The sequence below is a fragment of the Pinus tabuliformis genome, chromosome 8 (genome assembly GCF_031772625.1).
Source record: "Pinus tabuliformis cultivar Carrire ecotype Pingquan chromosome 8, CPIR1, whole genome shotgun sequence".
Classification (NCBI taxonomy): domain Eukaryota; kingdom Viridiplantae; phylum Streptophyta; class Pinopsida; order Pinales; family Pinaceae; genus Pinus; species Pinus tabuliformis.
The window spans coordinates 316,505,559-316,522,921 of NC_142294.1; positions in this window are offsets into that span (position 1 = coordinate 316,505,559).

Sequence of the window (17,363 nt, forward strand, 5' to 3'; positions counted from 1 at the left end):
TTCTGTTTTACTCATCAAAGTCGAATTTAGCCTCAGTTAAGGCTTCTAGTACACTTCCGCCTTTATAGGAGGAGTTTAGTTGAGTGAGAATTCTAAATTTCTGCAGCACTTTCAGTCACATTTTCTAGATTTGTAACCTTTTGCTTTAGATCTGATAAGATAGGTTGCTACAATCCATAGTTTCACATTTAAACTTGTTTGGTCATTCCCTTAGGGTCCCATTAGCTGACCTAGGTGTTACACCCATCTCCTTATCATTCTGCAGCAATCTTCCCCTTTGGTTTATTGTTGTTGCTGCACCACTTTCCAACACCTTAGAGTCACTTGATCCTAGTCACACTGACATTCATATCTCTTGATCGTTTTAGTGTATTTTCCAAAGGTTTAGCCACGTAGGAGTACATTGTTTGCAAACCCAGTTTGGGCATGGTTTAGTTAATTGTTTTGCTATTTATTTTCTGTTATTTATTTTAGTTTATGTGCAACAAGTTTTTTTTATTTTTTTACAAAAATGATCTGGGCTTAATCAATTAATACAATTGCACACACAAGCACACCTTAAGAAAAGGGTGCTTGGTTTACACTGTCCAGCCAAGACTTAACATGATAAATTTATCTCGTCGCATCAGAGACATAAGATATAGTGTTCATCTCCCTTTAGCATTTTCGTTTTCTGTGTGTCCTTCCATCATTGTGCCACCAAGGCGTGAGTCAGGGAGACTATTAGGCCTTCAACCTCAGTTTCTGTTTGGGTGTATTACTCCTCCCTATCGGGTTACAGTTCATATCCCCATGAGTCCCCATCTTGACTCTTCTCTTGATTCCTCATATGACTTTGAACCTCCTTCACCGCATATCATCACCATGTTTGGACCCACAGCTGGTGCAGACCCCAATCTGGTGGCTGCTTCGGCATTATGCCGGTGGTAACATCAGGCGGAATAGTATCAGGAACCATTGTGGCAGCCCCCATCCTCCCTTTTATGGTTGGGTTAAGTTTGTTGGATCTTAACCAGTTGATAAAGGACCACATACACCATGATGCTAGTTGGCCCTCCATGCCAACTAAGCATCCCTTGGACATCCCAAAGTTTGAGGGTATTGCTGGAGAGGATCCTACCAACCTTGTCCGATCCTTCCACATGTGGTGTTCATCCAACTCCATAACCGACGACTCCATTCATCTTTGGCTCTTCCAATGCACGCTCACTTGAGATGCTGCAAAATGGTATGTTGACCAGCCCTCTGACTCTCATTCCATTTTTACGACACTTGCTAAAGCGTTCTTGTCCTACTTCTAGATACCTATCTTGTACGACATTGGTACTAAAATTTTCACCACATTCCATCAATCCTTCGCTACTCGCCTTTCTGACCATGTTCAAGAGTGGCATCGAAGAAGGAGCACATGTCGTGCCCCGCATTTCAAAGGTCATCTTTATCTAGATTGGTTTCTCAAGAGCCTTTTATCCCCTATGGGGAAAGATGTCGCATCCCATTTTCCTCAGAATGAGGAAGAAGCTCTCCAGACCGCTTTGAGATATGATCTAATCTATGCTCAATCAAGTTATGTCTATACTGTCATTCCAAACCTCCCTCTTCCTGGAAGTGCCAATGCACCGGGGCATCTCATGCCACCAATGGTATCGTTGGATCCCTTTCACACTCTTCATCATATTCTCAGCATAATTATGGCTACCCGTAGGGGGGCACCAGTTCCTCTAACATTTATGCACCTCCTACTAGCAACATGTTTTCAAGGCCCCAACTCGTTTATCAAACTGTTGCTCCTTCTTATGCACAACCTGACGCTCTAGCCTCTCAAGAATTAGTGCCGCAGCCTCCCATGCATCCTCATCCCCAGTAGCCACCAGGCCCTTAGGGTTGGGTGTTTGCACAACAGAGTGATGCTAATCCCTAGAATTCAAAGAAAAATAATAAGGGGAAGGGTAACAAGGGTAACCAAGTTAACCAAGCTAGTGAACCCTAGGGGAACTAGCCTGACACCAACAAGCAGCAACAGGGCAACTAGCCCAAGAAAAAAACAAGGCTATTTGCATGAATAATCCTTGTGCAGTTGTGGTGTATATGGCTACTACACACATGAGTGTCAAGCAGCTTCTCAAGGTCAACAATCGCCTCAGAATCCTGTGCCACCTCAATCGGTCATGCTCACAAATCCCTTCGCTCAACAAGGATTTGTTGCTGCTCAACCCCAGGCAGGTCAAGCAGCCCACCTCCCCAAACCTTCTGGTATCGGTGACTATCAGATCCTGATGATGAACTCTGGTGAGGTTAACCCCTCCAATATCAACCTACAAACTTGGTCACATTAATATGACAAGCCCTCCACTTCGTCATTTGCCAAGTTCAAAACCGAAGTGTCTGCTGAGCCTCTTACAACACAAAATGATCCTTTACAGATCCCTCAACCCAAAGTTGAGGCCATTCCCAAGGTCCCAAAGGGTCCATTACATCGTAATGCAGCTTCTAATAGAGCTACCAATACATACAATATAGTAGATGACTTGGCGCAATCATCTACTGCCATGTTGACACTTAAAGTCCTCCAGAGATGCCCTTCCCAAAAGAAGGCTCTACTAACTGCCTTGGGTGCAGTGGACCCTTCTGACGATCGTTTGATTATCTTCCCGGTTGATACATCAGAGCATCCCCCATTACCTTCATCTGTTTCTTTCTAGATACCAGTTAGAGTCCCTAATGCCATCATCTCCATATGCATTATTGATGAAGGCGCATCCACCTGTGTGATGTCTACTGCTATTTGGAAACAACTCAAGTTACCCGAGTTGTCACCCTCCACCATGACTTTGCATGCTTGGGATGGACACCCCTCCCAGCCCCTTGGCATGTACTTCAACTATCCAGTGACCCTTGCAAGCAAGATTGTGCATATCGATATCGAAGTCATAGATGCCCATTTGGATTACAACATCCTCTTAAGTCGTAGTTACACATATGCCATGTCATCTGTCACATCTATGGTGTTCCGCAAGATGTGCTTCCCCCATGAAGGGAAGATCGTTACCATTGATCAGTTGACTTACCACGAGCTGACTTTTGTTACCTCCCCCAAGTCCATCATCTCGTCGGTATCCAATAAATAGTCGTCCATTCCTTGTACGAGTATCTCACCCAGAGTCTATAAATATTCCTCATTGTTGGGTGCCTTCCCTAGTCCTCCCCCTCCCATTTCTGAACCTACTTTCATGACTGTTTGCATGTTATAAGCATCATAGGCTTCCCTTAAGCAGTCTGGTACACCTGATTAACAACTAGCTCCTTAGCATCTGAATGTTTCTCTTCCAGTTGAACCCTCTAGACCCACTCCCCCAGGACCTCCTCCATTCATGGGTGCCTCTCTTATGTTCCCTCCAGGAACTATTGATCCAGGTCTGGGTGTGAAGAAGGACCTTTCCAAGACCTTTTACTTTTGTGATGTGTTAAAATTACAATTAAAGGAACATTAATGAATACATCTGTACACTATACAAAAGAGTAATATAACAATCATCAGCACATGAAAACATAATCCATTAATAATGGAGTTCGTCCAGGAGGGACTACGTCTCTGGGCCCTGGTGTCAAGATGGTGTAGGCCGCTGCATTATATGTTGTCAAGAAAGATAATGTACACAAAGATGATGTCTCGATCATACAAGGAAGAATGCCCTCATGCAGGAGTAGCTCTAAGAGATGTTCCACAGCTAGAACTCTCAATCAAAAGACTCCTATTAGTATGACACAAAACAAGCATGGTGCACATCCCGCCAACATGGCACAAAAGGGATGTCAAAGCAAAACACATGCATGACGACAAAAAGTGTATCCCAAGAACATACAAGGGATCTCAAAGGATAGCATAAAGTGACAGAAAGTACATCACATAGAAAGATTCCGCATAACATAAAGCAAGGAATCATGACAACATGAAGTAAACAAGATCCTGTATCAATCATCAATCATGGATCTATACAACATAACACATAAATAAGAAGTACATGAACACATCATATACCTCACTACCAAGGGCCATCTGAAGCAAAGGCTGTCAAAGTGCTGAAGCTTTGTTGAAGCATCGATTTCACTTCATCGATCGCAAGAAGAAGACTATTCGCACATGAAGATGGACATCTGCACTGGCAACTAGAAACGTGACTGAAAGAAGAAATGACAGAAAGACAAATCTGAATACACCATCAGATTTTTGGCATCGAGTAGTGCTGAAATGACTGTCCAAAATCTGAATTCTGAGAATTTGAAAATTCGGAGCTCAAGGAATCTTTTAGATTCCCTTGGGATTCCTCAAAGATTCTGTTTTAGGGATGAGTTGAAAATCCACTACTCAGATGTCAAATCTGATTTCACCATTAGGATCCCTGCAAAAACCATGAAAAACAAGTATAAACTCGACCATATCCTGACAAAGTGAAATTTTACCTCAGTGAGAAAATTTCATGGCTCATGGTTCTGCTCCCTGTTTTTGCTGAAATCATGGTTCCGCATGCATTTTGGAAATGACTGGAAGATGCAGAACTCAAATTGAAAAATGGATAGCGCCATCGTGTTCGTGGCGATGAGAGGTGTAAAATCCATATAAAATTTGTCAATTTCTTAGAAGTTGAAAATTTTGCCCTCCTGCAAAATTCATGGTTTCCGCATTAAAAAATTATTAAACTGCCTAGATTTACGTGCCCGCTCCTGTGTCAAAATTTGTACAGTCTTCTTCTTCCTCCTGCTATGAGTGAAAAACTGAATTTATATAATACTTCTCGTGAAGTTGCCAAAAAATTGGTTTAGGTAGATTGGTAAAGACATTAAAATAGTGTGGAGAAAATTAGGAGGTCAAATCCTGCTCCTCCACATATATACTTTTCCCATGATTAAAAAAAACCAACCAACACCCAACCAAAAATCCCAACCGTATCATTAATTTTATATATATCTATTAAAATTCTTTGTTTTAAATTTGCTGTACGTTTGAAGCTTTATGGGGAGGCAGGACCACCACGTGGCTGCCTCCCCCAACCACCATATCCCGCGGATCTCCGTGCAAACTTTACCTGTTCATATCTTTACATGACCGTTGGTAGCTTTTGGTTATAACTTCGTTGCATTGGATAACCCTTGTGCATTGTTGGGAACCGTTGGTTATTTGTTGAATGTGTTATAACCATATAACGTTGCAAACTTTATGGACTTCGTTATATGGTTTACCATGTATGGGTTTCAAACTTTACCATATTCCATATAACGTTAACTTCTTATGTTAGGTCCGTTGGTTGGGATATGTGCCACGTATTCATATACGTTGGTTGGCATGTAATATGTTGGAACCATAATGGATATATGGTTTACCATGTATGGGTTTCAAACATTACATATTCCATATAACGTTAACTTCACATGTTAGGTCCATTGGTTGGGATATGTGCCACGTATTCATATACGTTGGTTGGCATGTAATATGTTGGAACCATAATGGATATGCCAATACCTTGTATGGTATATTTGTTATGTCATATACCTTTGACCATATGTTTTATAACCTTTTCTCATTCACGTTGAGTTTTGTTTTATTGAAGTTTGTTTTTAATGATTTGTTTTGATTTTATATATATATATTAACCTTTTCGTCACTTTTAGTTTATATATATTGTCTTTTTGTGCAAGGCTGGGACCAAATGCTAATTCGCCATGTGTCGATGGTTTAGTGGCTATCATGTGGGTCCCACTTGCTCATTGGGATGTCATGTGGTGCACTGTGGGTCCCATTTTTCCTCTGCCGTTCTATCTTTTGCATACAAGTTCAGATTGACGAACCGTTCATGCCACCACGATCAAGAAGACGAGCCCTCTCAACTGATGTCATCACATTCTCCTTTCTGCCATTTTAAATTTCGAGCCTTATTCATCCCCTTGATGTCTCGAGATCCACCTGGATCAACTGTTCCTCTAGGTCTTAACCATCTAGGAGATATTCCACTGGGACATTATCCTGCTGGATAGATACCTTTCTTACTCTCCCCTCTAGGAATTTTTTTTGTACCTGTCATGGCTTCACTGGTCCTTCCTAACATGACTCTCAAGATCCTAGTATGGTACATAGATCCCCCTGCAAACACTCCGCTGCATCAGCCAAGACTGTATCACACTTTGACCCTGGTTCATCCGATCCCCATGACCCCTGATGTTGCTTTAATACCATCACCACCTGAACAGGAACCAACTCCTCTTGCGAAAGCAGCTGGCCAAGGGGGCAAAGCCAAAAGGAACGATTCGAAGAACAAGGCTCCCCAAGCTCCTCCAGCCCCTAAGGCCCCAAAGCCGTGCGCTTTCTGTGAAGTTATTAGGCAAGGTGCCAACAATTGTCATGAACTTCCTCAACTCAAACCTTTGGTTCATGAAGCGTTCCCTGAGTTGAATATTCCAAAAGTCAGTGTTGACAATACCGGTCTCATCTAAGAAACTAAAAATGCTTCACACAAACCACCCTTGTGCCCTTTGTGATCTTCATGGTCACTATTCCCGTGGTTTCCCTCGTCTCGACGAGTTCCTTGATTGCCTTGGGGTGATCCGTGAATACGAGGCCACTCATAGTAGAGCCACTATTCCTCTACCTGTGGATTCTGGTACCACTAGTCAACCAGAATAGAGAAACTCTAACCCCTCTATTGTGATCCACTCTCCCAATGTCGACATGATGGACAACACAGGCCCCATTCTTTACCTGTCGTCATCCTCGAGTGCCTTGCCAGCAAACCTTCCTAAGGTTGTTGCGTGCATTTCTATCGAACCTTTTTCGACAGAATATAAGGTCTCAACATGAGTATACCCTCCTCCTACTAGCCTTTTGTCTGCCATCCAAGACGATGCATATGTGAACCTTATTCCTCAGGTTGATGCACAAGGTAATGCCTTCGCATCATGTAGTCAAAATTCCTCCCATTCGCCCATCTCCCAGAATGATGAGGACACCATGGAAGCTATGTCTATCCCTGATTACCCTTACCCTTAAGTAAGGGGGCATTCCTTCACAAGGATTTCAAAGGGAATATCCTTCCTAGTTCTCCCAATGCGCTCTACCTCCAGAAATGTTGCTCACAATACATCCCTTTGATTTGTGTGTCCTAATTTATGCCATACAGTTAAGTAGGTTGCATCATCTCATTCATTATCTCTTGCACTTTTCAGATTCATCCATGGTGATTGGGTGAGTCACTTCTCCTGGAATCTAGCCTAGGCCATTTTTATCCCCTTGCATACATTAGTCCTTTCAAACGGCGTGTACATTGGTTCTGCCACAAATAAAAAGGCCAAATGTGATGAAATGATAGGTTTGTTAGTCAATTCCCTCGCTCATCGCATCCTTCATCTTCATGTTCGTTTAGATTCCTTGCTACTTGTCATGCAATTGAATGGTGTGTATCATGCGCATAACCAAGTCCTATTTAGAAAATATCTACGAGTGAAGCTATTAGTATGTGTATTTGAAACCACTGCATTCAGTCATGTACCTAGAGCTGAAAATCACTATGTAGATACCATTGCAAACAACATTCTAGATTGTCATTTATCACATGTATAGCATAAAAGACAACCATAAACAAAACAAATGGTGAACCATCATCGTCACATAAAATGCATAATCATATTATGTATCATATAAGTGTTTGGATCCCATAACTCTAAATACATCTAGTATGCCCATAGCATACTGGGGGTCACATAGGCCCCTACATCTCCTTTGGAGGATCTCGTGCCAAGTTGGGTCGAGATGCTTGAATCCCTTTTTCGAGCACTCAGAACACAATGGTGCTCCACAAACTCCTCCTGCTAAGGGCATCATTCCCACCTTTGCATACCAGATCAGTATCCCATGCTTCGGGGCATGATGTTTTTCCCCTGGCCATCTTCTCAATCAAGTCTCAGCCTAAATCCCATTGAATTTAGGTATGATCGATTATCCTCCCATTCCATGGATAGTTTGTCCTACCGGCCTACCAACGAGCCATATGCCCATCACATATCATAGATGTTTGATACCATCTCTTCAAATATTCTACTCTATGTCCACAAAGTCCCCATGTTTGACTTAGTGGGCGAGGATGATTCTAGACTTCTGTGGAGTACTAAAAAGGTATGTTTTTGATGATCATTTTAGTATCTTTTCAGTAAAACTTGCAAACATTTTTGCGTCATGAACTTGGAAAACGATAAAGAATTATAACAAAACATGTGAGTTTAATATGCAAGACTAAAACGTTGACAAATGTCATTTCCTTATAAAGGGAAGAGTGAAAACGAGAAGTTTCTGTTCCAAAGGAAAGGACAAGGACAAGATAACTGTTGTCCCTTTGATGGGAGACCGAATGCAAACAAGGCTAAGCAAATCAAATCGAATCGGCCCTGAAAAGGAGGTGGAGACACCAGCTCGGCGCAGAAGAGAAAAGAGATGATTAAGGATTAATGGTTCGGCGAATCCCTCAGGATCCTTGATCCTGAGGGATCGCTGTTTTATCTATTTTTGTACTTAGACATCTCCACCGTCACCCTTATAAAAAGGGACAACATTGTTAGTTCGAGAGAGAGTTAGACATGATTATGCTTTTATGTAATTTCTGTTAAGATCAAAACTTTGATCATCGAGTCTCGATAAGAACTGGTTTACTGTAATTTTGCTTCATGCATTAATACAAACTTGGTGATTACTTCATCTCTAAGTATGGATTAACCTAAAGCGGTGTATCCCTGGAGGCTAAGGGCCCGGCCCTGGAGGACACTTGCTCCTGTATTATTAGTATTTGGCTTCTGCGTGGTTGCTTATCGTCGTTATTTGGTAATCTGATATGCTTTATAAGTTTACATCACATGCTCTGTTATGTTTAATTCATTAAGGTTTCCACAGACAGAACTATTGTATTGACTCTGCATCATATTACTGTTCCTTTCAGAGTTGATTGAATATTACTAGTCTTAACAGAATACTGTTACTATCCCATTATAGAGCTTTTGTGATATGTACCTGTTCATTCACGTTACAGAACTTATCTTGGGAGTTATGTTCTTTACGATTGTTGAATTGATGAACGATGCTGTTCTATTTTGAAATGCAGTCTTATTCCTTCTAACTGAGAATGATATTTGGATCAGATTACTCTTTAAGCGTGCTGTGTGTGTATATGGTTTTCAAGCGCTATTCCATAACTTATCAGTAATCAATATTGTTCCATTGGTGTGTGTTGTTTGATCTGCCTTAAGAGTGAAAGATTGTTGTTTGATTACGATTAATGCATTTGATTTGGTAGATTAAGTTTGTTACTGCTTGTGAGACTTAGTTGTTGTTCTATTTCATAGCTGTCGTTCCATTTAAGAATTGTTGTTCCATTACAGACTTGCTGTTCGATTTCTTTTTCGCTGTTCCATTTTCTTATCTGCCGTTCCATTTGCTGGCGTTCGTTATTTTGGTGTGAGAGGCAATCTAAGGCTGTAGTGAGCCTTGGCATTTATTGTCTGGCTCCCAGATCCACGGTCTGTTCTCTAATTTCCTTTTCCATTAGTTTCCAAATGGATGGGTTATCGCTACCGAACCCTTGACTGATAAGTTGCCTAGTCTTCTGAGTGTGTGATTTACTCTTTTGAAGTAGTTTAGTTGTAGACAAGCATCCGTTTACTCTTGTATTTATGAACACTGTACTACTAGCATTACTCTGGCAAATGATAGCCTCTGACTGAGACACTCTTTGAAATAACAAAACTCTCCCGGATTGACATATTAGTGTGAGGTAATTAGAGGTGAAAGAGACCCTTTCTATAGCTCTACATTTTGGCGCCGTTGCCGGGGAAAGAGTGTAGCCATTTGTCCTTTTTTCAGAGTAGTGTACGAACGTGCTAGGGAAGAGTTGGATTTTAAAAACAGAAGGTAAGAACCTACGTACGAAGCATGTAAAAGCCCTGCTCCTCTGTCCGCTTTCCTAACAGAGTTGTTGTTGCTTTGTTTGAATAGAATTTAGTAGTTCATTTGAGTGCATGACTAAGCAAAAAAAAACCAGAAAAAAATACCAAACCTCCACCCAAGCCAGAAAAAGCTAAGGGGCCGGTGACCCTTGGCCAAACGACCTTCATAGACAAAATCTACAAGAAAACAGAATTTTAGCCATCAGTAGGACCCAGGAAAATCATTTCTAAACAGCCTACTAGTTCCCTTCAGGCCACAGGATCACCATCTGTAGCCTTTGCTGAGGTGCATAGTCAAACTGAAGAGCGGGACTTTCAAGAAATTGAAAATTCTACTCCAGAACTATTGCAGGAAGGGAATTTTAGTAATCTTTGTGAAGGAGAAGGAGAAACAGGGGAAACTAAGGAACCAAGATCTCCTATTGGAACAAATCAGCCATTAAACAGCCCAGACAAGGGGAGTGCTGCAAAAATCATTATTGAAGGAACCCAATCTCCTCAGACATCAGGCATTCTCATTATCCCAGGTAGAGGAAGTGTTATTAAAACTATTCCTGTCAAAGTCATTCCCTCTCAACCTAGGAATACCCTCCTAGATATCCCAGAAGATTATTGGCATATATTCGACCCTATGGCTCAAAATCAACCGAACACTCAAACCTCTACATTACAATACCCTATAGTGGATTTTGTAGCAAATGCGCCTATGAAAGCAATCCCTCTTCAACATATCCCTACATTTCACGGTCTCACATCAGAAGATCCGGATGCATTTTTATTTGAATTTGATGTGTTGTGTAGGGGATATGATTACACCACCGACCCCCAGAAACTGAAATTATTTCCCTCTACATTAAAAGGGGCTGCTTTAAGATGGTTTATGGGATTAGGTGGCGAGGTTATAAATAACTGGGATCAAATGAAAGAATCTTTCCTAAAAAAATATCAGGATTATTGCAGGTCTAGAGAATTGAAGGACGAAATATTCCAGATGACAGCTAGACCGAATGAAACATTAGAGGAGTATGTGGAACGTTTCCAGTACAATCTACAAAGATCTCCTTATGCATCACTACCTTTACCTGATAATGTGTTAAAAACTGCATTGATAAGGGGCATGAAGGAACAATGGATCGAAACATTAAACATCATGGGAAAAGGGGATATTTATCAAGAGAATTTTGCTGACATTATTGATTTATGTATCAGGAGCTCGAGAGGCAGCACAAGAGTAAAACCGACAGAACATGATCGGTTTGTAAGAGATAATAAAATTTCAACAGAAGGAGTAACACGTATAGAAAATGGAAATTTATTGGAAAATTTTAAAACTGATATTCTAGGGACACTAACTACACAACTTGATATTATGCAGGTTAAACAGAAGCAAATGGAGGCAGAACAAAATTTTGCGATCTTCTGTCCCCGATGCAGGAAAAATCATAGTCACAAGGAGTGTCCACTGGATACAGTCCAAACATGTGCCATCTGTACAAAAGATCACCTTATGGAGAGTTGCCCCTCACTTCTTGGATTGAAGGTGGTATATAAGGAAGTGGAAGAAGAACCAAAATCAGTGTATTTGATCAACCAGCGCCGTCGGTGGCAGCCGAGAAAATCTGGTATGTTTCCAGACCCAACTTCTTCTTTTCAGCCTCCATAGTATAATGCTCAACAATATAGTATGTGGCAAAGTAATTCCCAACCCCAGTTTTCAAACTGGTCACCACAGTCGTTTCCTTCTGCAAACCCATGGCTGAATCAGGCAAGCCAATCTAGTTGGCCGAATTTTCCTTATACTCCACCATATTGGCAAGGTAACCCATATCCTCCACAATGGACCCCCCCTACTTCACAAAGTTCAGCCTGGCAGACAAACTAGCAGAGACTGATGCATCAGCCAGTAGGAACTATTCCACTCCCTCAACCTACACTGCCAACCTTACAACAAAATCCCCAGTCTAATCTGAGACCGCAACTCCCAGCCCAACCCAACCCCAATCCAAATAACAGACCGTCCAATCTCTCCAAATTATAGAATCACCAGAAATAGGACCCGACCTGAAGGAGTGTAATGATCTTCAATTAAGATCTGGGCGTATTATTGAAACCGAGGGAGATAAGACAATTCATATTGAAGATCAATTACCCGGAGAACATCTGTCACAACAAGAGGATGTGAATAAACAACAAACTCATAATCAAGCAACCACATCCTCTCCTCTGTTCCCAGAACGATTAGTCATACCTCGACCTATACAATATCCTGACTTTGACATTCTGGGAGAATTACAAAACCTGTACATAAAAATTCCATTCCTCCAAGCCATTCAAGACATCCCCATATACGCAAAAACTATGAAAGAATTGTGCATAAAGAAACCAAGGAGGAATATAACAAATAATCCAAGAGTCCAAGTAGTTGGCAGTTTATCTGACTTACTATCAGGGAAAGAAACACCCATTAAATATGAAGACCCAGGAAATCCAATTGTAACTGTCCAAATTTATGGTCAGACCCTGTCTAATGCCTTAGTTGATCTAGGAGCTGCAATTAATATCTTAACAACCACTACTTGCCAAAAGCTGGGCATTACATCTGTAGAACCCACCTCTACCTTGCTAGAGTTGGCTGACCGATCTTTGGTTAGGCCGGAGGGTACTCTACATGATGTCATGGTGTCTGTTGATTCCTAGGAATATCCAATCGATTTCCTGATAATAAATCCCAAAACTCGACTTGATGGACACCCGCTGATTTTAGGTAGACCTTGGCTTGCCACTGCCGATGCTTACATTGGCTGCCGACAAGGAAATATGACCATAACCAAAGGACCAAATATCAAGAATTTAGTTCTATATCCTCCAGCGCAGCCAAGTGTCACAATAATCAAAACTAATAAGCACTCGGTATCATACCTTACTGATAACATTAGATCTCCATTAACTATACAAGAGGCACTTGATTTTAAAGACCAGACAGAAGATGATGCCATTAATAATTTCATTAGTCAAACTGAATCTAGATCTTGCACACAATGTCACATGATAGAAGCAGCATTTGATAATGAATTAGAAGAATATCCCCTGAAAGATACACATGATCAAACAATACCTGTTACTTTTGTTGCAAATAGTAAAATTGTGGAAATTGAACCGGGAAAAACCTTAAATATTAATGCCAACCTCACACTTGAACAAGAAATGAAGCTCGTCCAGTTGCTAACAAAATATAAAGAAGCACTTGCATGGGATTACCCTGATATGAAAGGAATTGACCCCCAATTATGTACACACCACATTTATATAGAAATGATGCCAAACCTGTTCGTCAACCTCAAAGGAGACTTAATCCTCATCTAAAAGATGTGGTAAAAGCTGAACTTCAAAAACTTTTAGATGTCAATTTTATCTATCCTATCTCTGATAGTAAATGGGTCTCTCCGCTTGTGGTGGTACCAAAAAGGAATGGGAAATGGAAAATCTGTGTGGATTACAGGGAGCTAAATAAAGCAACACAAAAAGACCACTTTCCTCTCCCATTCATAGACCGAGTATTAGATACTTTAGCAGGAAAGAATTTTTTTTTTTCCTGGATGGCTTTAGTGGATACAATCAGATTCAGATTGCCCTTGAAGACCAAGACAAAACTACTTTTACTTGTCCCTCGGGAACATTTTCCTATCGAGTTCTACCTTTTGGCTTATGCAATGCTCCTGCCACATTCCAAAGGGCTATCCTTAGTATTTTTGCAGATTTAATAAATGATGGACTTGAAGTATACATGGATGACTTTACACCATATGGAGATGATTTTGATCCAACATTGGACACCCTAGAAAAAGTCCTACAACGCTGCATTGCTACCAGGCTTTGCTTAAGCCATGAAAAATATTATATGATGAAGACTGAAGGACTTATCCTAGGACATTATGTTTTAGCAGCTGGAATTCAGGTAGACCCGACCAAAATCCAAATACTTTTGCTTATTCCCACTCCTACTACTCAAACAAAGGTACATCGTTTTCTTGGATTTTCTGGTTATTATAGGCGATTTATAGAACATTATTCGCACATTGCTACACCTCTATAGGCACTAACTCGTAATGTTGATTTTCTTTGGACATAAAAACGTGAACGTGCTTTTAAGGATCTGAAGAAACTCATATCCACAGCCCCAATCCTTCGAGGACCAAATTGGGATTTGCCATTCCAGATATCATCTGATGCCTCAGACACAACCATTGGAGCAGTCCTTGGGCAGGATGAGGATAAAAAACCATATGCTATTTATTACATCAACAAAAATTTATCCCCTGCTGAATTAAATTACACTGTTACTGAAAAAGAATTCCTAGCTGTAATACATGCTGCCAATAAGTTTAGACATTACATTACTGGATATCGTAGTATCTTGTATACAGATCATTCTGCCATAAAATATTTAGCAAATAAGCCTGTCACAAATGGAAGAATAACTAGATGGCTGATTTTATTGCAAGAATTTGATATCACAATCAAGGATCGACATGGCAAAGAAAATCCTGTAGCCGATTTTCTCTCAAGAATGCCAAAGCCAATCGATGCAGCAGCAGTTGAAGATCAATTTCCGGACGAGCATCTGTTTGCTGTTGCTGTTCAAACACCCTGGTATGCTGATGTTGCCAATTACCTCGTAGTAGGTAAACTACCAAAACATCTAACCCCTAATGAGAGGAAACAGATTGTTCAGAAGAGCGCTTGATTCTCGTGGATTGGGGGCTATTTGTTTCACACAGGGGCAGACATGCATATCAGGAGATGCGTTCGAGAAGATGAAATCTTTGACATTTTAAAAGCTTGTCATGATGGACCATGTGGTGGAAATTTCGCTGAGCGCAGAACTGGACATAAGGTGCTGCAGACAGGGTATTATTGGCCCACGATTTTCAAAGATGCAAAGAAATTTGTCCAAGCCTGTGACAGCTGCCAGCGAGCAGGACGTCCTGGTCAATCTGATGAGATGCCTCTGAAACCACAGTTAGTCATTGAACCATTCGAGCGATGGGCTCTTGATTTCGTTGGACCTATCAACCCATCATCAAATCAGAAAACATATATTTTGGTGGCAACAGAATATGTCACCAAGTGGGTTGAAGCAGAAGCATTGCCTAGAGCTACAAAGGACTCTGTCATACAGTTCTTGTTCCATCTATTTGTATGTTATGTCCTTCCAAAAGAAATAATTACAGACGGTGGACCACAATTTGCTGGGAATAGATTAGCTGCAACACTCAACAACTATCATGTCCAGCATAAAATCACTACTCCATACCACCCACAAGCGAATGGACAGGTAGAAAGCAACAATAAAATAATAGAAGAAATTCTAACGAAAACCATTGCATCACATAGACGATATTGGGCTGCCAAACTACTTGAAGCACTCTGGGCTTACAGAACAACATGGAGAAGCACCACTGGTTACTCACCTTATCAATTAGTGTTTGGAAAACAACCCATTTTCCCTATAGAATTCGAAATCCAAACATTACGGACAACACAGGAAGTTGGCTTAGATCTAAGCGAGGCACAGATTAATCGATTGTAGCATATCAATGAGTTGGACGAAATTAGGCTCTCTGCACTTCAAAATACTACCCTGATCCAACAACAGCGAGCTAAATGGCATGATGCTCTCATTAAAAACAAAGTCTTCCACGAGGGAGACTGGGCTCTGTTGTATGACTCCAGGTTTCAGGACTTCCCTGGGAAACTCCAGACTCGTTGGTTGGGACCATATGAAATCCAGAAGGTACATGACAATGGGACCCTTACTCTAATCACTATTGATGGTTCTGGATATGTCTTCAAGGCAAATGGCCACCGAGTTCGCCTCTATCACAAACCACTCACTCGGGAGTCCTTTTGCCAGCAGCTACACCGGGACTCTGATATGGAGATTCTGGGGGAGGAAGAGAAGTCTTCCTCACCTGTAATTCATTAAGGAATTCATTTATTTGTACAATTTGTACATAAGTTCTTTTTTCTTTTGAATCATTTTTTGTACATATTTTTGAATTAATGTTTTGCTGTTCCTTTTTTCAAAAGAACAACATTTTCTTCCGGCTGTTCCTTTTTCAAAAAGAGCAAACTCCATTGGATCAGCCATCATCTCATTGTAATTAGGATATTTTTCTTTATTTTTGTGTGTTTTGCTGTTCCTTTTCCAAAGGAACAACATTTTCGATTTTTGCCGTTCCTTTGCCAAAGGAATGGAATTTGTGTGTTTCTACTGTTCCTTTTCCAAAGGAACAACATTCTTGATTTTGTGCTGTTCCTTTTCCAAAGGAACGACAGTTGCCTATTCTACTGTTCCTTTTCTAAAGGAACAAAATTTCAATTTCTGCTGTTCCTTTTTTAAAGGAATGGCATATCTGTGTGTTTTGCTGTTCCTTTTCCAAAGGAATAGCATGTTCGATTTTCGTTGTTCCTTTTCCAAAGGAACCACTTCTTTGCATGTTTGTTGTTTCTTTTTCCAAAGGAACAACATTTTTTATTTCTGCTGTTCCTTTTCCAAAAGAACAACATTTTTGCGTCTTTTGTTGTTCCTTTTTCAAAGGAACAACATTTTTTTTTGGTTCCTGTTGTTCCTTTTTCAAAAGGAATGGCATTTCCGTGTGTTTGCTATTTCTTTTCCAAAGGAACAAAATATTTTTTATTTTGCTGTTGCTTTTTCAAAGGAACGACATTGGAATGTTCTGCTGTTCCTTTTTCAAAGGAACGACATTTGCAATTTCTGCTATTTGAGGTCTCCTGTTGGCCCTTTTTCCAAAAGGAACACCACTTGCATGCTTTTGCTCTCCTTATGAAACAGCTTGTCCCTTTTGCTGATCTAAATTAAGGATGCTTATTGCTCCTGTTTTTTCAAGTCTTTTAGAATACAACTATGCATTTATGCAATGGATACAAAACCTAAACATACTGAAATCAGCTAATCATAAATCGCTATCTTTATAAGGCTCTACACTGGTAAGAGGACAAAATGAAGGACACACTTATTTATCATCTTTGGCTGTCATTGTTCTACTAATTTTGCTATGATTGTTCATCTTCATCATGACGACCCTTTTTTCATCATCTTTGATTATTATTTAGGAATAAGAGCAAAGGGTTTATATCTTCCTATTGAGACGTTAAAGACTTATTCGACCATTCCTACTCTTAAGGAGTGTTGAACCACCCCTTGTGTATAAATAAGGGAAAGTACTTTATAAAAAAAGAAAGAAAAAAAAAGTAAACATGAGTTATAAGTTGTCAAATGCAAGATAGGGGGTCTCATCAAGAGCCAACCTACCATGATCATGAGGAAGAAAGCGAAGTGGCATTCCCACTATGGCCACCAC